This window comes from Sturnira hondurensis, unplaced genomic scaffold (genome assembly GCF_014824575.4).
Source record: "Sturnira hondurensis isolate 20B ecotype Veracruz unplaced genomic scaffold, ASM1482457v3 Scaffold0006413, whole genome shotgun sequence".
Taxonomy (NCBI): Eukaryota; Metazoa; Chordata; class Mammalia; order Chiroptera; family Phyllostomidae; genus Sturnira; species Sturnira hondurensis.
The window spans coordinates 56,591,651-56,615,400 of record NW_028079044.1 but is presented as its reverse complement, the minus strand read 5'-3'; positions in this window follow the sequence as shown (position 1 = coordinate 56,615,400).

Sequence of the window (23,750 nt, the reverse complement as noted above, 5' to 3'; positions counted from 1 at the left end):
CGGGTCCGGAGGATGAACCGAAGGACGGGAACCTCCTGTTGGCTGTGGGGCTGCTCGCAGAGGATATTCTCGTGGCGCCTGGGAGACCACGGATCTCACCGACCCGTAGACTTCGTGCCAAGCCAGGAGGTGGCCCCTCTGCCTATGTAGTGGTTTCCCAGGAATGGTCCTGTGTTTAACTGATTCTCGCTGCGACCAACGGAACAAGTGCGTTCCACCCATTTTTCTATCCACTGCAGGCTGGAGGAGAACCTTAGGGCTCAAAGGGGTCTTGAGGTTCCCTAATGGGGCAGTTGAGGAAACTGAGGCTCAGAGGGGAGGGGCTCGAAGGAGCAAACACAAAAGCAGTGGTGGTAGGTTCCCTGACCCCCAGCCCAGCACTCCGCTCTGGAACTGAATCCGCATGTCCCTCTGAGAACTCAGTACTGCGCTCCCTCCCGATTCCCAGAGCGCTACCTGCCCATGGGAACAGTTGCTGGTGCCCTTCTTTATCCACAGAGGTTGTGGAGATCAGGGGGCTGGGATGGAGGTGGGGGTTGGGGCTGCTGGGAGGCCGGGCACCCACCGTGTCTGTCCACCACCACATCAGCATGAGGGTGACCTGTGGGATAGGACAGTAAGTCGATCACCCACCACAGATGAAGACACACGCGTGTCTTTTAAAAATTTTTATGGTTAGAAAAAAAATCTTGAGATTTTTTTTTGCAAGAAAGAAGAGTGGGGTGGTTCACTTTCATAGCAACTGTGCAGAAAACCATTAGGGAGGGGATCTGCAAAGGGGGCAATGAGCAACCTGAAGCCCTGGATCCAGGAGAGGAAGGGTGCATGTGCCCGTGTGTGCAGCAGGGGTCGTGGGCAGACAGGAAGCTGCCGTGAGGAAAACAGACTTGGTGGAGAGAGTGGGACAGTGGGAAGGCACTCACAGAGGCGCAGCGGGCGGAGGGCCGCTCTTGCCCCTGTCATCTGGGGGTCTGTCCTGTAAGAGGACGTCCACTCCTGCTGGTCACCAGGCAAGAGAGTACATCCTGCCACACGGACCTGGGTTGGAAGGTGGGGGCGGTGATGCGTCCTGCTCTTGTCCCTCTGCTGAGAGCTCGACAGGTGCCACTCTTCACCTGAGAGGAGGGGATGGGACAGGAAGGGTGGGACATGCCCGGAGCAGGGTGGAGCCCATACGGAAGCCTCAACTGTCCCATGGCACAAAGCCTGGGGAAACTGGCCATACCACAGTTTCTTACTAAGATCTTTCAGATTATTAACATGGTCCTACAACACAATCAGGCAAAAGCGAATGACTCTGTGTGGTACAACATCACAGGTGACCACACTTGCCCCAAGTTGTGACCCAAGAGTTAAGACATGGGCTGGGGGCATGGGCGGAGCCCATTCCCCGTGGGCGTCTGCTCCCTTTCTCTCTCTGTCTCTGCCCTGTGTGCCTCCCATTCCCTCCCTCCCCCAGCCCTTCCTCCAAAATAAAACAGTCATACCCCTGAACCAGCAACTTGGGGAAGACAAACTGCCACTGCAGGGCCCAGGGGCTGCTCAGAAGTCTGCACAAATACCGGCTCTGATTTCAACATCAATACGGCTGGGGTCACAGAGGCACTGGCGACCAACAGACAGCAAAAGTTGCAGGCCCTCACCTGCACAGGAGAGGTGCCTTCTGACAAGGGAATCGGGTTGCCCAGGGAAACCGCCGCCCTGCAAAGCCTGCGCCCACAGAGTCCCGGTCCCAGAGCAGGTGAGCAGCCCTCACCTGCCTGGACGTGGCCTTCTGGGTGGGACTCTGCACCATCTGACCCCTCTCTCTGCATGGGCAGATGCCACAAGCCAGACTCTGTGCTCGGCCTGGGGAAATGAGTAAGACGTAGGTTCACCTTGGAGCAGGTGAGGACCCTTGAAAGACAAGGGAACCTAAGCTGGAAGTCGTAGTGTGATGTGGAGGGTGGAGACAAGAGGGGGGCCCTGGAGGGAGAGCCCGTGCAAAAATGGGAGCTCACAGAGGACACGGAAGACACCAGCCTGACGGGTACACAGGGTTCCTCCCAAGCCCCACTGGGGAGGTGGCTCCGCTTTGACCAGGCACGAAATCAGAGCCCCTGGCTTGAGAGCCCCTTCTCTGCCCAGCAACAGTGTGACTTTCCTGGTCTTCACCGGCGCCTGCAGCCTTCCCTGACCTTGAACTGCCCTGACCAGAGAGGCCTCTCAGCTCCTGTCTGGAGCCACATGGCCTCCCCGGCCCCGGGTTCTGGAAGGCCCCTGGGGGCTTATTCCCAGAGAAGCATGCAGGCTAGTGGAGCTCTGCGCCCCCGAGGAAGGCCATGGTGGGGTGGGGTAGGGTGGGGTGGGTGGGATGCAGGCATGGCTTGGGGGGTGGGAGCTGTGAGGGGTGGGGTGATGGTTTTTCCTTTGGGACTCTTCTTCACCACTGGATCATGGTTCATTATCAAGGCCAAAGACCAACCCATCAGAGATAAAGGTCGGCATTTGTGCAATTACTGTAAATGCCAGTTGGGTCTTTCAGGTGTAAACCCTGAGGAAGAAGACACCTGCTAAGAAGGGCTCCTGGTGGCTTAACAGGGCTTAGATTTACAAACAACGAAAACAAAAACAAAACAAAACAAATCCCCAGGGTCAGCTCCCAGTCAAGCCAGTTCTGCAGGGCCAGGCCAGGCTCACTGCACTTGGGGGAAGAGCCTGCGCTGAACTGCCGGCCCGCCCGGGTTCCTGCCATCTGAGCAGCCCTGATAAAGCAGCTCCTGGAATCCTATTTCTGCCAATAGGACTGAGGCTTTCCCTCTCCAATTGGAGCTGTTCAGCTCTGACCAAGCAGAGCACCTTTATTCTGACCAACCAGGACAGTGTCTTTTGGACCAATCAAACTATGAGGATTTAGAGTCCTCATTTGCATGAGGACCGACCAGTTCGGGACGGGGCAGAGACTTCTTTCTATGGAAGTCGGCCCCTCTCCGGCTCTGAAAGCACCATATCCCTTTCCACTGACGACTGCGGCGTGCATTTCCTTGGCTGGAGCTGACACCCCGAACATGTCTCTCGGAGCAGCTGGCGCCGAGTAGCTGGAGCGGGGCCTGGCCCCAGGGCTCCTTGGCTCCAGGGCTGCCTAACCGGCCTGCTGCTTTCCCAGCTGTGCTGTCACAGCCGCGAGCTCTTCCACAGCCCTACTCCGCTCCCGGCCGAGCTGTATCCCGGTCGGGCTGTGTGCACTGAAAGGAGTTTCCTTCTTCGCCCCACCCCAAATCGGGAATTCCTCTTGATGTTGAATGGATGACAGTGACCTCTGGCTGACACACAGAACAGTTTTTAAATTTTACTCTTCAAGTTTGGAAAGGTGGAGTGCGCGCGCATGCACGCACGTTTTGAGAATGTACGAGTTTCAGCTGTGCGATTCCACTTCCGGTAACCAGCGGCAGCGGTTCGCTGACGCTGGCCAATCAGTGAGCACCGGGTGGCCCGGGTGGCCCAGGTGGCCCCGAGCGGAGCAGAGGCGTGGTTACGAGTTACAGCACATTTGTAGCAAAGCAAAGCATTTAAGCTTCATTTTCATTAATTGTGGAAACTTGAGAAACAGCTAAAACGTCATGTGGGCGACAGTCTTGGAGATTGTGTATCTGGGGCAAATACGCCACCAAGTCGATACACTTGTCTTGGGATTGTGAACCAGATTGGGATTGTGAACCAAAAACTCTTTGTTTTCCTCGATTTTAAGATTTCTTACAATGAGCTTGCATGTTAATAAGTCATTTTAAAAGAGCATGATGAAAAATGGCCCAGAAACTCCCCAGCTATCGTCACGGCTGGTCCCGGGAGGGGTGGAGGGCGAGAACTGGGCCAGGGAGGGGCGGGCCCCGGGACCTCTGCAGGGCCCGGCGGGGGGCCTGACCACACCAGATTTCTGTGGCCCTTCTGCCTCTGCACTTACAGAGAACGAGGACGCCGCGTCCAGTAATGTACTGTGCCCGGTCAATAAGGTTTCTCAAACCAAGGCTCGTTAGCAGGAGAACTTGTCTTACCTGCCCGATCACTCCGACCAGGAAATAAAGTTACCTTTTTACGCGTGCATGCACCCGGCTTACTTTCTGGATTCCCAGAGCCACCTCTTAGGGAAGCCACTTCTTCAGGACCGCTCACGCCGCTGTCTGCAGGCCTGTCTGTCGGTCCACCCTCCTCCACGCCCCTCCCCCCCGCCCCTCCCCCCACACAGAGCGCAGGCGCCCTGAGCTGAAGGGCTCGCTGGCGAAGCTCCCTCAGCCATCAGCTGCTGTTTGTTTCTTCGCCTCCTCATTTGGCTCCTGGGAGGATGTTTCAGCAGAGTTTTTAGAGAAAGAGAAAAAAAATACAATAGCTCATTAAGCTAATGACCCTTAGCCAGGCTGGCTGGGAGAGAACAGAGGCAGGAACAATTGCTACCATTTCCTCCACCAAGCATCCTTTTTCCTCTCCCTCCTTTCTTTGCCTGAGGGGCACATGGGAGGCCCCGCTATCTGCACGTGGGGGAAGGTAGGCTCTGCTCCTTTCACATGAGAAGGGACTGTCCTCCCTCCCAAAACATGACCTTGGTAGGAGTGATAGCCCCCCATGTGTGTGCATGGTCTGACTTGAGAAATCGTCCCTACACCTTGCTCTCATTTATGCCACCCGAGTAAATTATTTCACTCTGCAGGCAGGTGCTGAAGACAAGAAAACCCAGGACTGACATTTGTGCCCTGCTCTCTACTCATCACTAAGCCGCCAAAATATTCCTCGGGTTAGTCCACTGTTCTCGGATTCCCGCCATCCTACCGAGGCTGACGATAGCAGCAGAACGTCCCCATTGTAATCAGAGGGGGGGGGGGGCAGGACACTCCCTCTGCCCGGAATTGTATGACACCGTTGTCCATTTATTGGCAACCATTAAATAAAAGAAATATTACTTTTACAATACAAGATGCAAAACTATTATTATTATTATTATTTATTTTTTGCAGAGGAACTTAGCCAGAAAACAAGGCTACAGAAACAAAATTTTTTAAAAAGTATTTAAGGCTTGCGACATTATTAAATTAAATGGAAAACGCACGCAGGAACTCAGTGGCTTTCCTCCAAAGCACTTGGAAAGTATAATGAGAAATTGATACGGTGTTTCTACAAGAGCAGCTAGTCACACAACGTTGAGGCAGACTCCACCTAGATTACGGGCGTGCTGTCTTGGTCCCTGTACACGGTAGGTTTTAACAAAAATGTGCTGGATTGGGAAAATAAATAGATGAATAAGTAAATGGGTTTGAGACTATAAACTCAATTGAAGCCCCATGCAATCCAGCAGGAGCTGCGTGAACATTGCTAATCTGTGTGTGTACCGTGTTTGATTATCTCGCTTTGGTTATCTCGGTTTTGTTTACTGGGTGGCGACACCTTGGCCCGTGTGCATGTGCACTGGACTGCATTCAGTCGGTCACGGGCTGCCGTGTGAGGTGACTTCTGGCTCAGAAAGGTGGCAGGTGTTTTGGACCCTCGACGCAGGTGCCGTGCCGCTCCCGTCTCGCCGACCTGGCAGGACACACCCACCCATTCCTGCTCCATCACGGTTGTCCATGGCCGTTGTGACCAGGGCCATCAGAAAACATCTGGAAACAGAAAGGACCAGCAACAGCTTTGGCCCTAGATGACCCCAGTGCCTGTTTCCGGACCCCTCCAAGCACAGGCTGTTCTCATCTCATCCCCGATGGGAAGTCAAGGGGCCTGTACCGGGAGAGGGGTGGGGGGGGGGTGGAGGATATGGAGGCTGAGCAGCCTCCCCGTATTCTGTGGGCCACGAACCTCCTGATGGGATGAACGCCCGAGGACCCTCGATTATACAAAGCCCTCCTTATTGGTCCTGCACACAAAAGGCAAATAAAATCCCCTCCCTGTTCTCCTTATCGATTACAGTCTGATTCATCAAAACATGCCCATGAGCGTATTGGGGTTCCCCATCTCCATCCTTTCCCACCCTGCCAAACTGCAGTCACTGTGGAGGCAGAGGGGCGCTGAGGTCCCCCTGAGGCCCATGGAAGTGGAGTCATCGGAGCCGAGGCGTGGGCGGCAGCATTGTTCCAAAAATTCTCGGGTGACTGAGCGTGCACCTGGGGTTGAACGTGCCCGTGCCCTCCCGTGGAATAAGTGGGCTGAGCCCCAGTGCTCTGGCTCACCGAGTGACTTGTTCACGAAGGCACCGGCACCCCTGCTGCCTTGGGCTGCCAAGGCCGGCTGCTTGGCGGCCCTGTGACTTGACTTGGACCCTAAAAGACCGGGGGTGGGAGGGGCATTGCAGAGAGCGGGCGAGAAGAATGGCAGGAACAAAAGTAGGTCAGGAGCTGAGAGCAGATGTGGCTCCAGGCAGGAGGGCTGGAAAAGGGACGACTTCAAACTAAGCGAACGGAGAGAAAAATGAGAAAAGTCAGTGTGAGGCGCCACCTCCCTGGGAACGGTGGCGTTTTCAGGCCGGTGGCCCACGGCCCCTCAGACCTACAAACATGTGTGTCTATCTCACCAGATCATCTTTCATTCCAGGCAACGTTTGAAAACCAGGAGTTTTCACATAAAAAGCAAGCTCTGCCTGCCCTGGCCTTGCGCTTCCACCTGGCAGTCATCGGCCAGAGCTCCTGGTCCAGGTGGGCCAGCTCCCTCGGCCCCCGCCCCACCCCAGAGCGCTCCCTGCACTGGGCCACCGCCCTGCTCCTGGAGACGGCTGGGACTCCTTTCTCGGCTGCGTGGCACTGCCTGTGCCAGAAGAGGTGGCATGATGCGGGCCAGGAGAACTGAGTGGCGGACCAGCAGCCATCTTGGCGGTTTCCCACCCCAGGGTCCTTGGACACATGTCCTCGCCTTCTGGTCTTCGGCGTGACCATCTGAGCCACGACAAAGTGGAGGTGCCTGGTCTGCACAGCCCTTCACACACTGAGCTTCTTTGATTCTAACTGGTGCTGATTCAATCCCACCAGCCTCAATGCACTCACATTCATGAAATCTATGCACTGAGGTTCATGAGATTTTCAGGACTCCTTCTGGTGTAGGTCACGTGTTTATCTCAGGAATTTCACTGTGGGAGGTCACCAAAGGACTTCAGGGTCTCTCCATGCCCCTCACCACTCAGGGGGCTGCTCGCCTGCAGGACAGTTCAAGAGATGTCGGTTCCATTACATTCCTGCTGGAGCTGGGGCAAAGCACAGTCAGCAGAGAAGCTGCCGAGGGCAGGGTCCGTTGTGACCTGGCAAATGTGACTCAGCTCCGTAAGGAAAACCTACAGAGTGAGGTGGTGGGCAGGAGCCAGACCTCCAAACTGAGTTTTCCGGTGGGAATCAGGCCTAGAAAGTGCGTCCAGACTGTTAACGTCTTGCTCCTGCTAAAACTCCCTCACCCTGGTCTGAAACAGTAGATGTTTGTTGCCGCGTTACCTTACCGTGGTGGGCGGGGCCAGCCCCAAGCGGCGTGGGAACCTGAGATCAGAAAGGAGAACACGGTGAGCAGCAGGCCTGTGGGCGTCAGTCCTTCTCCCTAATAACGAAAGGCCCCGGTCCACGTTCAGCCGCCGTAACTTCCCCCTCGGTCTCTACCGCAGCTGGACGGGCTACTGGTCTCACCCAGCCCCGACACAGGAAATCAGCCAGCTGCTCAGAATCCTGAGTTGAACAACCCCCTGTGCTCTATCTGCCTGGGCACCCCCAGTCTCTATGGCCCCTCCCCTAACCCCGTTGTACTGGAGTTTGGGTGGCCGTGAGCTCAGCTGAGCTGCGGAGGGGCTGCCGGCTCCCGCACTGGTGCGTGATTGTGAGCGTGGACATAGGAGACAAGTAGTCAGTAAGATGGACGCTCCAGTTTCCTAACAACAAGTGTAGTCACGGATGAGCATCTACCAAGGTTCCCAGTGAAGCAAGGCACCGGGAAGACTGGATGGCCCGCCCAGACTTGACCCTGAGGGAAGGTCCAGACGGAGAGGCCCTGACACCTGAAGGAAGGCGCCGTCCTGCTCGTGCTGGGCTGTGATTCTGGAACATTGGAACGAGTCGCAAACACGGGGGGTGGGGCTTGCTGAACCCCGACACCTGCCCCCATGCCTCGGGTTTCTGACGCAGTCCGGTGACGGTGGGGTCTCAGAGTTCGAACATCTGACAGTTCCCAGGTGAGGTGTCACTGCCACGCAAGCACGACGCTTCAAGAACCACTGCTTGGTGTGATGCTCAGCCCGCACGGAAACGAAACCCTGCGGAGCAAGGGGCCTGGAGGACCGCGGCCCCCTGCCAGCCTCCTGTGGACCCGCAGCCCCCCGGAGCTGTGGAACTTCACCCATCAGCAGTGAAAGTGGTGTGTGCAGCTGTCCTGAGGAGTCTGCGAGCTCAGGAAAGATACGGAGGAACACTAGAGTGTTGTCTCCCTCACCTGCGAGTCCTGCCTACCAGGCCCGCCGCGAACACCGTGGCGCTTTCACCCAGGAAGGCTTCCCAGCTCTCCGAAGCCTACCGGCTGCGAACTGCGGAGCGAGCGTTTCTCACGGTGTCTGTCTGTCTGTCTCGGGTTACTTTCATCTACGTGCACGTGTTAATCCCATTATTTCCCCCTCTTCCACACCCTGTAAGATGCTGAGTAAGCCAGTCTGGGAGGGCAACTGGGCACACGTCTTTGACCGAAGCGCTGCACCCTGAGATGTATGTGCCTGGATAAAGAAACACCTTATTAGACTGTGGTGCGGTCTTGACCTTGCACACTCACTCAGAAACAGGCACACCCATCCACCTGCACGAAGGCACACACCTTCCCGAAGGACCACACCAGCACAAGCTGAGGAAAAGGTGGTTTGAAGCTCCAAGTAAGAAGCTGGTTTTGCAGGAATGCGGATCTCGAAACAGAAGAGGTCTCGTCTCTAACTTTCTCCTGCCGAATCCTCTCTCCAGCTCCTGTGTGTAGTATCTTTTTGTATCTGCAGGAGCCTCGAAGACCTGTGTACATGAGTGTGCACACGTGTGCCTGTGTACATGAGTGTGCACACGTGTGCCTGTGTACGCTGTTTCTCTCTCTGGCTGTGATTCCTGTTCTGTATTGTGTTCATCGGCATTAAGTCTGTTTGGTGGGATTCTTACAGATGGCATAAAAGTGTATTATTGAAACGATGTTTCTAATAGTCTGGACATCTTCCAGCGCAGAGAATCACAGGACCAAATTCTTGCATCTAATTATGTCTGAAGATAATTTAGCTGATTGATAGTTGGGGTAGAAAGATCTCTAGATCAGGGAGCCAAAAATGGCACATAATTTAAGGAACCTCACCCCCCGCCATTTCCAGAATTTACCATAAATTAATTCTGCTGATATATTTCCTGCAATGGACTTGAATTGTCAACAGCAGAAATCTTACTTGGAACTTTGATTCGTCACCTGTACCGTGCTTATTAGGAACTTAAACTTGTGTGACCACTGATGGCTTATTCTCTTTTCATGTCTTTACGAGTAAACAATTTGTAAACATCAGAGACAGAAATTAACAAGGCAACATTTTTATCAGCAGTTCTGATTTCACATTCTATCAGGGCTTCAATGAACTAATGTGTAGCCATATGACACATGTAATAAATAATAGCAGATGAATAGGATCACCTGTGAGCTCATCCCGACACCTCACCACGCCTCTGCTTTGCAGGTCAAGGCCATGACCACAAGGGAGTCGAGCGGAAATGGACGGATCCCCACGGGGTTGATGGCCGGACCAAGCACTCAGCGCTTGTGCCAGAGGGAGACGGGTCTAGACCGGCACCTCAAAACGCAGGGCAGAGCGCTCTCTCGCAAGGGACGCTCTCCTTTCACGGCTGGGACGCCCTCCCGGTGGAAGGACTTCCTGTGTGTGGGAGCCCAAGCCTCACTGTCATGGCCACCTGGCCTGTGTGTGTGGGAAGGATGAGAAACCCAGGTCGCTCCCACATGTCCCCTTAGGGGTCTGTGAAGATAAAAAGGAGGCCACTTTCAGCCTTGCATAGTAGGCTCATCGGATTTGAATCCTGAAAGTACCTTATTTGTTTATGTAAGGACTGAGCCGGTTGGTCATTCAGTTTCAAGGGTCCTCAAAATCTTTCAATAGAGAAGGAATTCCAAACACATCTGTTGCTGTAGGAAAAAGGACATTCTTTTCTCAAACCATGGAGATCTTAACGTTCTCTTCAACTATCCAAATAGTGCCACATCGCTTAAATTCAAAGGGAATTCTCACCCTGGCTGAGTGGCCCAGTGGGTTACAGCGACACCCCTAGGTGCCAAGCTTGCAGGCTTCACCCCTGCCGGGGGCACAAGCAAGAGTCGCAGCTGGACCTGTGAATGAGCTACAGGGCGAGTCCATGTTTCTCTCTTTCTCTCTCTCTCTCAGATCGATCAATACTTTTTTAAAAAAAGGAATTCTCAAGCAAGAAAAGGAATCTCTGTACTCAAAATGCGTTGTGAGGACTCAGTTACATATGGAGTGTGTTCAACCCCAAAATATAGCCGACAGGGTTGTTTTAGGCAAATCCTTCATCTCTGCCCCAAAGCCTGTCAGTTTTCATTACCTAGTATTTTATAAGCAATTGTCTTTTAATATGATTCTAAAATTATTCTCCAAGCGAAAGTAAATGTTGGCTGCTTTAGCCATTTCATTTCTTTAGACAGTTATTCCACTAATCGCTGTAAAGCAAACAAAATCTGAATAAAAATGAACAAAAAAGAGTTGTGACCCGAAGTCGTGCTGTTTTTTTAGCGTCGGTTGCCCGGACACAACCGTTTTAATTAAAATCAGGAGCTGGACACAGACACACACCAAAATGTCGCGCTGGAGCTTTGTGTATCTTACAACTCCAACTCCAGTTTTTATTTTTTAAGCAATTAATTCCACCACTAACGCCCCGTGACGGCCGTCACTCAAACTGCGGAGGCTTCTTGGGGAAAAGGGATAAAATTGAGTTGTCATTCTACTAATCCCTTCGCAAGGAAACAGCTTTCTGCATCAAAGGGGGAACTTATGTGGCCATTAGCAGATGCCACATTAAGCGACCAAAAATATACACATTTAAATTCTTAAGCACAATCTATGAACACCACACAGATGGTTTCCAAGAAACTGCACCTAAATTGATTACGACGAAAATGATCTGCTGCGATTGTTTCTGTCAAAAGGGGAGCGGAATGTGTCCCCACGCGTGGCTCTGCCCACTCATGCAGGGAACCCAGCTGCTGGGACAGATGTCGCTCTGAGCACTTTATTTTAGGGTCATTAAAATGGTTACAGGGGTTAGTCTTCACTGTTTTATAAATTGCGCTTTCTAGCTGAGCTCAACAGATGCTGGAGAAGTTCTCTTCAGTGGATCAGAAATGAAGTTCCCGTCAGCGCCCATCTACCGTGGGTTTGGGTGCGGACACTGGGGACTCGTACAACGCGCAGTCAGAAACGAAGGGCACGCTCATTCTGGTGACTTGGGCCGGGAAGACACACCCACGCGGCCCCAGGGACGGTGCCCAGCCTCACCTCCCAGCCTCTTCCGCGGCAGCAGGAAGCTCAGGCTTGTGTAAGTTCATTTCATGTAAGAAGCTTGGGGTCTTATATTAATTAATAGGGCAGGATTACCTTATCAGAAAGTGACCCAGGTCTCTGCCATCGTCCTGAACAAGGTGACCGACAGAATTTGCTGGACAGTCTGGGCCTTCCCACTGCCCAGAGGACACCCTTCTCCCGAAGGCCGATTCTGACCTCCCTGAGAATGTCGCTGGGGTCTCCCCATTGGAGACAGTGGGGTTCCCGTCAGGCTTTGATTCTGTGCGGTGCAGTAGTGAGATAACAACCAGCACGTCCACAAGAACCCAGACGGAGGAACAGAAACCATGAAAAATCGTGGGCAGGCACGATTCTGGCGGGCGGCTCTCCATGTGTAGCTGAGTGTGACCGCCCTGGACCGTGGTTTAAAGGGCCCGCATTTCTGCCCTTTAGGAAGCGAGGCTGCAGTGCGAACAGAAACAAACTGCCAGGGACCACAGCAGGCATGTGTTATGTTGGGAACCCAGAAGTTCCAGGGAGGCAACCTGCTCGAGACCAGAGGCCACGGAAGGAGCTGGGGTAAACGCAGGAAGGAGGACTGCAGGGCAGGGCCGTGAGCTACTTCTGGCGTGGGGGTGGGGGTGGGGCTGGGGTTCTAACCTAGATGGAGCTGGAATTATTGTAAAACCAATCTGATCTTCCAGGAAGGGTGGGCAGGCAGGGACTTCGGCTGGTTTTAAACACTCAGTGCTTAGCAGGGTGTTAAAATCAGGATGACTGTAAAGAAAAAAAAAGGTGTGGCTTTGTGTAAAGGCAGGGTCAGTAGTTTGTGGGGCCTAAACCATGTAACTGGGGGGAGCAGTCTATAAGAAGACAAATACAGTCCTTAAACAGGACCACCAGTGGTGGGGCGGGTCTGTAGATGTTGCCCTCCTCCAAGGCTGCGTTTAATGTATCACGGCGCCAAAGGTGAGAAGAACCTACCCACCTGCAGGTGCGTCCCAGAGCCGTCATTTCCTGGTCACACAGGTGTAGGGATGGGTTTGTCCTTTCGTGGGTACCTGGCCTAACCTAGTTCTACAGAAAAAGGGACCCAAGGACAGGGACGTCAAATCCAATGGTTGACCGCCTCTCAAGTCTTGAGACAGTTCATGCCTCCAACATGTATTTTACTGGAATGAGGTTGACACCATCCTGGAGCTCGGTCTTAACCTTGCACTTTGCTCTGTCTCACCCACGTTTCTGAGCAGCACATTCGGGAGGGTTGTGGCCAATGGCACGGGCTGCAGGCGGCAAGACGCAAGGGTGCAGCCTGTCTCCTCTGCAGGGAAAAAGCTCTTCCAATTTGTAAACTCTGCAAGGGCTGAAACAGTATTAAACAAGCCTTACTTTACAAGAGGAAAGTATTAGCAAAAAATATATACCTCAAATATAACACCGACAATGTCTTTGCTGTTATGACACTGGCGAGGCTGTGTCGTTGTCCGCTGCCCGTGGGTTCCACTCCCTTCCAAGAACTGTTTCTGTGCCCGTAATGCGGTCGGAGCGCCAACCCTTCACACAGCGGGGCTGGCTCCTCACAGTGTCTAGGAAATCGCTGGACTTGCACAATATTTTTGACATAAATTTGAAACGTGGAAAAACCCTTGGTAACAGTTAATATTTTAAGAGAAATAGTTTTTAGATATTTTGCCCTCTCTGCAATTATTTGGGCTCTCTGCAATTATCTGGGCAGGACTCACTTCCAAATCTCACGACTCAGGCAGCAGGACTCACGAAGGAGCGGTTCCAGCCCGCACCGAACAGTTATTATTAGTCCTTCTTAGAAGATGAAACTTTCATGAGATGACGTATCTCAGAAACTTTTGGGCCAAAGACACATGCTGAGCTATTTTCTAAACATTTGTGAAGAAACAGAGAATACGAGATGTGTCCGGAAAGTATCCATGTTCTATGAAAAATAAAGCTGTTTATTTAAAAAGATCCAAAACATAAGAAACACTGTAGGTAGGACAATGACTCCTCAGTCCCCTTCAAAGTAGACACCTTGGGACCTCACACAGTTCTCCCAGTATCTCTTCCACTGTTCAAAACACTCTGCAAAACCCTTTGTTGGATTCACCACCAGCTGTCCCGTCGTATTTTCCTGAATCTCATAGACGGTCTAAAATCTCTTTCGTTTCAAAGGTAATTTTAATTTTGGGAAAAGCCAGAAGTCGCATGGTGCAAATCTGGGCTGTAGCAGGGCTGACTCTCCTGGGTGCTTTGATGTTTTGCCAGAAATCTCTGCACGGGACGTGATGCATGAGCGGGCACGTTGTGATGAGGCTGCCAGTCTCCAGCTGCCCACAGCTGTAGCCGTTTTCATTGCCTTGCATCTCTCACCTGCGAAGAACATTGAGGCTGTGTGCCTTAGCAATGGCTTGGCCTGGAGGAGCAAACTCATGAGGGACAACACCTCTCCAACCCAAATCCACAGTTAACATGGTCTTGAGCTTGCTGTGACTTTGCAACACCTTCTTCGGGCGTGGAGATCCAGGTGATTTCCATTGGGGCGACTGGGCCTTCATTTCCGGATCATAGTCGTGGACCCGCGATTCATCTCTGGTTATGACCGTCTTCAGGAAATCTGCTTTATTGGTAGAGGTTTGAATCAAGTCATCAGCATCTGCAGCACCGTGTTCCTTCTGCGCTGGGGGCAGAAGCCACACAGTGGATTTTACTACCACACGTTTCACGCCAAGGTCCTGCGTCGAAATCTCGGCACGGCAGCGTCTGGAATCCCCGGGGCAGTTTCTAGTCCTCACACCGCCCGTCGCCGGTCTTTGCTGACTGCAGCCCGTACACGTTCCACACCCTCGGTGTCCTGCTGGCTGCAGGCCTCCCAGACCTGGGTCTCTGTCCACAGACTGTCGACCACCGTTGGAGCGTTTGTGCCGCACTCACTGCATCGTCTCCAAAAGCCTCTGAGTCATCGAAATAGTCTCCCCAGAGGAACGTTCATGCTTAACACAAAATTGGAGGCAGCTTTGTTATGCTCACTCTGTCATTTTGAATGCGACGGCCACACAGCACACACGCTCACTCAAGGGCGTCTACCGCCCCCACTGACCAGCACAGTGAAGTCGCCATTGTTCATGCATGTGCCTTCCAGTCCCCTCTCCTTGGCTGCCGGGTCACCCAGATTACAAACTTTCTTATTACATTAATAATGGCAGGACTTTTCCCCAACAGAGCTTATATAGAGAAATAAGTGAGTTTGAGTTCTGGGCATTTGTGGCCAATATCGGATCATTGAGTCCCCAGCTCCCACTCGCAACCACCTTGGCAGTGGCCATTCCTGCCTCTGAGCGACAATTTCATTTACCACAGAACGCACATATGGCTCCCACTCATGTCCCATCTCCCCCGTGAACTCTGGATTCCCCACGGGCAGGGACTGGGCTTACAGCCGCCTGGGTCTCGGCAGACACGGGGCACAGCTGTCTCAGCCACTGGCGCTCAGCCAGCAACAAGCTCATGGGAATCAGAGGAGACGAGGGCAGCTGTCACGTGGAGGAAGCCACGGGTCTGGATGGAGATCAGGACCATTTGTGGACATACAGAGGGAATGTGTGGCAGTGAAGTTCAGCTGAAGTGCGTGACACACATGCCAGAAAGTATGCGGTGCAAGGCTGTGCACGCAGATGGTTCCCACTCTGAAACCACATAAAATCCCTGCTGCCCAATTTACATGGCAGCGCGCCGCAGACGGCACTTCTAACGCGCAAGTTCTCAAAGAAGTGGCCTCTTTATCCAAAAGTGGCTGAACGAACCATGGCTGAGATGGACCCCCCCAGCGCCCCCCCCCCAGGACAGGGTGCTCTCCCAGCCTCGCAGGGTTGGAACTTCATCCAGGAATTATTTCAAAGAAATTAAACATCCTGATTGAAAGATTTTTGAAAAGATTTTATTTATTTACCTTTAGAGGGGAAGGGAAGGAGAGAAATATCAATGTATGGTTGCCTCCCGTGCGTCCCCTGCTGGGAACTGGCCTGCAACCCAGGCATGTGCCCTGACTGGGAATTGAACCGCGATACTCTGGTTCGCAGGCCCGCGCTCAATCCACTGAGCTACACCAGCCAGGGCTTGATTGAAAGATTTTAGTCGGTCAAGGTATTCATGGAAAACTGGAGCAGGTCAAAGTGGCTTCCCCCAAACCATTTAGGAAGCTGTTGTAGGCAAAAGATGTTGTGGGTGTGGGTCAGGTGTGTGCACGTGGGTGTTGGGGGGGTGGGGGCTGGGCTAATGGAGGCTGATGGTGGATTGGGTATGGGCACGAGGAAGGCGGTGTCAGGGACACCTTGGCCTGAGGAAGGGAATGTGGGCAGAGAAGGGGGTCGTGAGGGGCAGGACCGGGGATCCAGTCCTGTGCGTGTTAATGTTGGAACGTATCACAGACCCATCCAAGCGAATGTATCCGTGAGGAAGGTTCTGGAGGTCAGAAGAAAACTCTGGGCCAGAGATACACATTCAGAAATCCTTGGCCTACGCATAGTATTTTTAAAACAATTCCGCCCATTGAATTGGGTAGATGGCAAGAACTTCAAGACTGAAAATATGCAATAAAACACAAACCAAAGAAATAGCAAGCGATGGAGCAAAATAGGAGAAAAGAAAATGAAATCAGGGAAGACAAAGCAAAGCGTTTGTAGAGTCTATGTAAACAGAAAAAACACAAACTATTGAAAGAAAAGAGACGTCACGCTGAGTAAGAAATGAAAACACCGAATTGTAAGGGTTTTACATGAGCCGACACTACCTGGAAAGTACGAAGGTGGAGGAGGAGCCCGGGCCTGCGGGCAAGCCCGAGCTTCCCGGGGAAGGAGTGAAAGCGAGACCAGCCAGGGCTCCGCCTCCCGGGCGTGAACTGCTGTGGACTGTGGGTCAGTAGTGACCTTCTCCTGCCGACCCATTTCCGCGATCTTTCAGTGCAATGAGGCAGACGCATGAAAACGTCCCCAACGATATCTCAGAGTTAGTGTGGATGAGTGGTGTTGCATTTCCCAGGGTCTAGTCCCATTGTTCTGTGATTTTTATTTTGAAAGAAAGTCATGAAGAACATGTTTACATTTGAGTAAACTAATAAAAATATATCCAGAATAAATAATAAGATAGATACAAAGAGAGGATAGAAAGTGCCATATTCATGGCCTAAACCAGAATTTAATTTCTCTCTAATTGTGAACAATACCTCACAAAAGCTTTAAAAGCCACAGAAGGAAACTTGGGAAACCCAGTGTCCCGAAGGCCACCAGCACTTGCTCCCTGCTGTTCACAGTCCCCTCTGCCCCTGGTCTTACAAACGCTTGGTCCACAAGGCACATTATTAGCAGAAGGTTCAAAAGGAAACAGCCCATTTCTCTGGCCCTGGAAGAGCCTTGGGCTTGACAGCTGGAGACAGACGGCCTGTTGTCAAGGCCCCGTGTGAGGTCAGGACCGCTTTGTGCCAGAAAGTCCCCCTCGCCAGGCCCTGGCCTTCGCTTCTCCATCGTGCACCCCAAACGTCCCCACACTAGAGCTCTGATGGTAGTTCCCAAGGTCATGGGTGAGGACAGATGTGAGCCTGGCATCGTGACTGTGGGGCGAGACTCGGAGCCAGAGGTAGATGGGCACGGTGCCCCAGGGCTGCGCGTGGCTGGCTGGGTCTGGCCGGCTTGGCTGGGGGCAGAGCGGCTGCGTGTGTTTGGCACAGACACGCTGCTCTGGGCCCGGCCTCCACGTTTCTCCTGCCATTAATCACAGCAGACCCAAGAGGCTTTCTTATTTTCTATCAATTTGGCGGCTGGTGATGGAAGGAGGGGGCCGCATCAGAAGACACCGAAACAACTAACAGTGAACTCAGAAGTCTGATCAAACTCAATGACTTGTGGAATCCCCTCTTCATAATATGAAACGCAAGCGTTCCGTATATCAACATATCATGCTATCAGGAAACGCCAAACACCTTTCAAGGAAAATGTAACACAGAGTTTGGGGGACTTGGCGTGAGTCCCCCAGACTTGGTCACGGGAGGCTTGAGGCGGGCAGGGGCCGAAGTAGTGACCTAGACATAGGTGTGTGGCCTACGTGTACCAGAGGTGAACGTGAATAGATGGGACCCGCCGACAGCGGGCCGGCTCTCAGCAACTGGGTGAGGACGCACACACACGGCAGCCTGAAGAGACCGCCGGGCAGCGGCACCTCCACGCACCTGATTGGGTGGGCGCTGCTCAGGGTGCCCTCGCTCCCCCTGCCCCCTTGGCTCACTTCCCTGCTAACTCAGACTCCCCTCCAGAAGGTCGCCCCAGACTCCTGCAGGCCCAGCTTCCATATGCCCCAGCCTTCCCAACGGGCGCACGCTCCTTGGTGGTAGCGGTCAAAGCCGTGGGGTCCATTCGATTTTTACTTGTTCCTCGCCCTCCCGTCCTGTAGCGCATCTATTTAGTTTGAAATGAAGACTGAAATGGCTTCATAGAATTTCCCCAGAATTAGATCAAAAGCAGTGAGATCCACGCCAGCCTTGAATACATTATCCAATTTAAATGAATTCTTGTATTGATTCCAGGAAGGGGTGAAGTTTCTTCTCTTCTAATCAATAGCTAAGATTTCCAGCCCCATTTGCTAAGACATATTTATTATAAAAATAATACATTCATTCTAGTAAAAGCGGCGAAATGATGTCTGGAACCTCATCAATCTATAGCATTTACTGGCTTCCTTGGGTTTGTTTTATGGATAGAATATAACCGTAACGTTCCTGTTTGCATGTTCTCCTTTGTTATCTAAAGTAGTATTTTTTATTATATAAAGTGTAAAACAAGATCTTTCATATTTATGAAATGGGAATGCGTGTCACCAATCTTCATAAAGAACAAATGAAACCTCTCAGAAGGCCGCACAGAACAGGCTGTGACTTGTCCTTGCCGGGGCCACTCTGAACTTGGCCCCACGAAGGGCTTAGATTTATTGCGCCGTCACCTCTGCCGAATCATCCTCGTTGGAAGTGCCAAAACGGCTCATATTCCAGTCACCTCAGATCTCTCTTTGCCTTAAAATTTTTAAGCCTTAAAACAAAGGATCTTAGAACTCCCAAATACGTCTTCAACAATGAAGACGTACTTGGTATTGGTTTTACTTCCACCCAAACAAAATAGGCCAAATACATGGAACAACTCTTTCAGACATTGGCCAACGGACCAAGTACAGCTGTGATTCTGGATGAGGGAGACCATTGAGCTGATTTACTCCCCGGAGGCACGTTGTGGGTCTCTTTGCAGGAGAGGAGACCCCCAAACTGTTGAGTTGAGGAGGCGGAGCTGGTGGTTTGGGGAGGTGAACGGACTCGGAAGGCGGGGTAGCAGAGGGGCAGGAACTATGCCGACAAGGGTCCCGAGGTATAGAGAGTGGCCCCTCCAGTCCGGCGTGGCAGTGTGACTTCTGCAGCTGTGGAATGGCATTCCACAAGGTCAAGGGAGAAGGACCTGTGAACTCAACACTTCCTGGAGCTCAGACACGGGTGGAGGGGGTGGAGCTAACCAGCCAGAGTCAAAGAACTCTTTGAGCCCTGGGGCATTCAGGGGAGACTGGGGGGGCCGGGGCTCTGCTCACGCAGGCAGAGTTAAGCCAGCCATGGTGTTGGCCCTGCCCCGCCAAAACTGTCAGCCGGGCTTACATGGATCATGGCAATCCCCAGCTAACACAGGTCCCTGTCAAAACAGAGTCGGAGTCAGAAAAACAACTGAGCCAAGCACCCGACGTTCAACAGCACAATGCCACCGCGCTCAGCTCCCGGGCAAAAGCCACTAGCTTGCAAAGAGTAATAAACTGTGACCCATGACCAGCCAACAATATGAGCTGATAGAAATTAATCCTGCAATAACAGAAATTTGGAATTAGCTGACCAAGACCATGACACTGCTAGTATAAGTGTGCTCCAGGCTTTAAAGGAGAACCTAAACATATACAACTGTGTAGAATGACCTGGGGTTTCTAGGAATAAACGTGGTCTGAGAGGAGAAAGTCCCTGAATGACCCAAGTTACAGACTGAAGACTGTTGAAAAAGAGGTTGAAGAACTCAAGGACAAATACTCAGCCCGGTAGGGATTTTCGTTTTTATTCCATAAAACCTCTGCATTATGAGGCTATGCCCACTCCGCGAGGTAACAGGAAGCAGGTCTGCACTTTCTGATGTGCGGTCTCTGGGCGCCGTTCCCCTGAGCAGTGGCCGGGCTCACGGGCCCCGGGGCGGTGCTTCCACAGGATGGTCCGCGGACACTTGCAGCAGAACCACGTGGTTGCGGTGGTGGACGGGCCAGGCCCTCACGCTCTGCCCCCTCCATCTTGACTCAGGATCCCTGGGGTACAGGTTAGATCTTTAAATTTTAACATGCACCCCCTTACGATCCCAATGCCCACTCCCGTCTAGGGAAGTCGTTTAAACCAGGAACACACACGGAGAAAATACAAACAGCAAACCGCCTGACGGTGCCTTCCAGGGGTTTGTCAGTCCGACGCGGACCCGCACTTGACCTGTGCGGTGCCTGCATGTCACATGACAGCTACATTCCAGTCGCCGCTGCATGAACAGGCCGACGGCGTGCCCTCGCTAAGCACGGTCGCAGGTCCTATCTCCCCACCTGCAAAGCCCGAGGGACGCACCAACCCAGCCCGCAGTGACCACTTCTGGTCTGCTCTCCAGGCACACTGGTTGCCTGGCCCCTCTCCAGCCCCGTCACAGACACGAGCCAGGTCCGGGGACCGCGTTGCTGGCGTCGGTTGCTGGAACCTCTCGGGAGGCGCCTGCAACACAGAAAGTGAGAGCTGGGGCCGCCTCCCTACACAACCGAACTCGGCCACGGCTCCCTGGAGGTGACTCACAGCAGGCCGCCGGGGGGGAGCTGGGGGCTGCTGTGGGCACAGCGTCATGGGTGCCGGCGACACAGCTGACCACGGCTCCGAGCCCCGGTGCCTGGGCAGTGCTCCGCAGCCTCTCTTCTCTGCTCAAGTCGCGTCGATGTTTAGTTCTCGATCGTCTTGCCAATCCTTCCCCGCCCCGCCCCCCCATGCGGTCCCTCTGGTGAGCCCTCACTGTCTCCGGGGGATTGTAAATTCTCCCCTCTTCTCCCCTCTGGTCCCTCCCTGCCCCCCTCTCTGCCATTCCTCACCTCACACCAGCTGCACAAGCTATTTTTTCGAAAATATCCACAGGGACAAGGCAGCCCCTTGTTTCAAGTGGTGTGAAAACTCTCGCTGGTCTGGAGCTGCCGCCGAACAGCCACCGCCCAGGGTGGCCCCTCTCTGTCGCGGTGTGCCAGCTCCTGGTCGTGTACGATGCCTGGCTTGGCCGCATGGCGGTAGGAGCGCGGATCTCTGGAATGAAAAGGAAACCTGAGTCTGAGTCCTGCCTCCAGCACTTCTTAGCCATTTGGCTCGAACAATTCATGTAACTCTAAAACCTCAGTTTGATACTATACAACGCAGGCGCACGGACGGTCCTTGTCTCATGAGGTTGTCACAGTGAGAACAGACACAGAGCATGCGGAGTGCGTGACCTGGCCCTGGCGGGGAGCTGGCGCTGCCTCAGTGCCGGTGACTACTGCCGCTCCCCGCCCTCATGTCTCGGTGAAGTTTCTTCCCGGCAGCAGAAGGGCTCCCGCCCCTGTCTCCCCAGTGAACCCCTGCTCTTGTCTGTTCCACTCCCTCCTGCTCCCCCGCTCCCCTCTTTGAGAAAGGTGCACGTCAGTCAGGCTGGGGTGTGTGAACACCAGTGGGTGTTTCGGCTCTCGTGTGCTCCTTCACCTAACTCGCTGTAGTGTGAGAGTGTCGGGATACGTTTTACTCTAATAAACACGGAGGGCAGGCCCCCCTGGACTTACCTCTGTACCCCCAGAAGCTCTTCCCGCATTGCCACAACCTTTCATTATCAACCAGTTTGCTGGAGAGAATGGCTGAAGGGCCATGCATTTCTCCGTCTGCCTACCAAGGGTTATTTCCTTCTATTTAGATATAGTGAAAGGAGCATTAGAGCTCTGGGCGTTTTCAGAGCAGAAGAAAAGTGATCACTGACCTCCTACAAATACCACCTAACCTGAGGAACAGGTGAGCAGAGAAACAAGAACCAGAGTGAGTGCCCTGGTCCCAGCCCCTCCCCGGTGGGCCCCCACTGTTGAGTGCCGTGCTCCCGGGCATGTTGTGGGGACGGATGACGTTTTCGAGTGGCGATGCACACGGCAGTCCCACGTGGGAGGAGGCTGCCGTCCAGCCTGGGAAAGGGGCCGTCCCACGGGCACCCCTTTGTCACTGGGGCACAGAGAACCGTGCTCAGCTTCCCTTATTGTTCCCACCAGGCTGGGCCATGACAGTTTGGGGGGCTGCGGTCACTCCGCAGTGTGGGGCAACACGCTAGGTTAAAAGACCTATTGTTTGTGACTTGGAAGCGTGAGCTCCCGGCCCCTGCAGGCAGGCGGTCCTCTGAAAACGGCTTTGTCCCCAGCCTGCAGCAATCACTGGCCTCATTGTCGGCATTCAGTTGGAGGAGAAAAAAGAGAACGGGGATTGTTATCTGCAGCTGCAGATCCCAAACCTTCTGGGGGCTCCCAGCTCCCTTGAAACTGCTGAGGCTGCTGGGAGGGTCGCTCCCTTTGTGACTGGCCTCTCCACCTCCAGGCCACTACCCAAGCCCCCCCAGTCCAGCCAGGACTGTGGGTTTGGTCATCTGCACCATGTCACGGAACCTCTGACGTTTGGCCAGCAAGCAGAGTTTTCAAAGGAAATCCAGCCCAAGTGTCTCAAATATTGTACTGACCGCTCCCTTGTAAATGGTTTCACATTTTAGCAAATAGCTGGTTTTCATCTGAATTTTTTAGAGCACTGAACTGATTTTCATCTGAATTTTTTAGAGCAGTGAAATAAGCACAAGCCCGGACATCTGCCTTGCACCCCAGGCCCTCCTTGCTACCACAGTAATTGGAGGTCCCCCTCATCCGGAATCTGGAGGCAGGTGTCTGCTCAGAAGCCCCCTCGGTGTTGGGACATCTGGTCTACCAGCCATCACACTGCCTTTCTGAGCTGACTGACCGCACATCCACTTTTGCCGGGACCTGCTCCTCTGGTGCAGACTGGCTGAGGTCTGGGGCTGCTGGCGGGTGTTAAGGAAACTCGCGAAAAAGAGAGCAAAGAGGTGAGGGGGTTGTTCTCACGACACAGCCTGCACGTTCTGCCGATCGGTGGGGAGATTTTTCAACAATCGTTTTTTTAACTGAGCTGCTTTGGTGCATGGCACGTGCCTGTGAAGTTTAGGAAAAACAGAGTGTTTGGGAGCGAGTGTCTGAAGGCACCCAGAGCCCTGGCATGACCATAGCGGTTCGGTTTGCCAGCCTGGCAGCAGATCGCAGAACATATTAGGAAGATATTCAGGAAAGAGAATTGTATTTTTAAACTAAAATATTGACTTTATTGGGCTAAAATGCTTTGAGACTCAGAGAAAAGTTGCTTATTTTCCAGTATTCTATTGGTGTGACATTGGACGAATTATTTAATCTCCTTTCTCCTCACTCCTTTCACCTGCCAAGCAGAACGATCTCTTTCCCTCACCCATCGGGAGGGGCACAGTGGTCCCCAAAGAACCTGCTTTCCCTCCCCTGATCGGAAGTCGCACCGCGTTCCAGGAGGAGCCACTTGGACATGAAGCGATATGCAATTCCATTGGGGGCCTCCTGAAACGGCCCGAAGGAAACCCGGTCAGCGAGGATGAGGGAGTCGAAAATGGTGGATTCAGTGCAGACACAATGAACATTCTACCCTCAATTAGCCATCGGAGGCAGGAATGAACACGTCTCTGAGGACGATGCTAAGACATAACTGAGGCAGAAATGGCTGAGACGAAATGGGGTAGAGCCACGGAAATGAAGCCCCAGATATCCCCCAAAGGCCCAGATACCCCAGCACAGGCACCCAATACCCACCAAATTCATAACCCCGTCAAACAGGAAGAGTGCGGAACCCTTAAATACAAACACTGAACAGGTGTGTTTTCCTGATTTCCGTGGGTGTTCAAGGAAACCGCGGGGGGCACTTGCAGGGAGAAACCCCCGCAGCACGCCACGGGGCGGGCCACGAGCCGTGGCTGGAGGCGGCCTGGCCAGTTCACACCGCCCCTTCGGTGCGGGCACTCCGCCGCACGTCCACTCTACCCTCTGGTTTGGG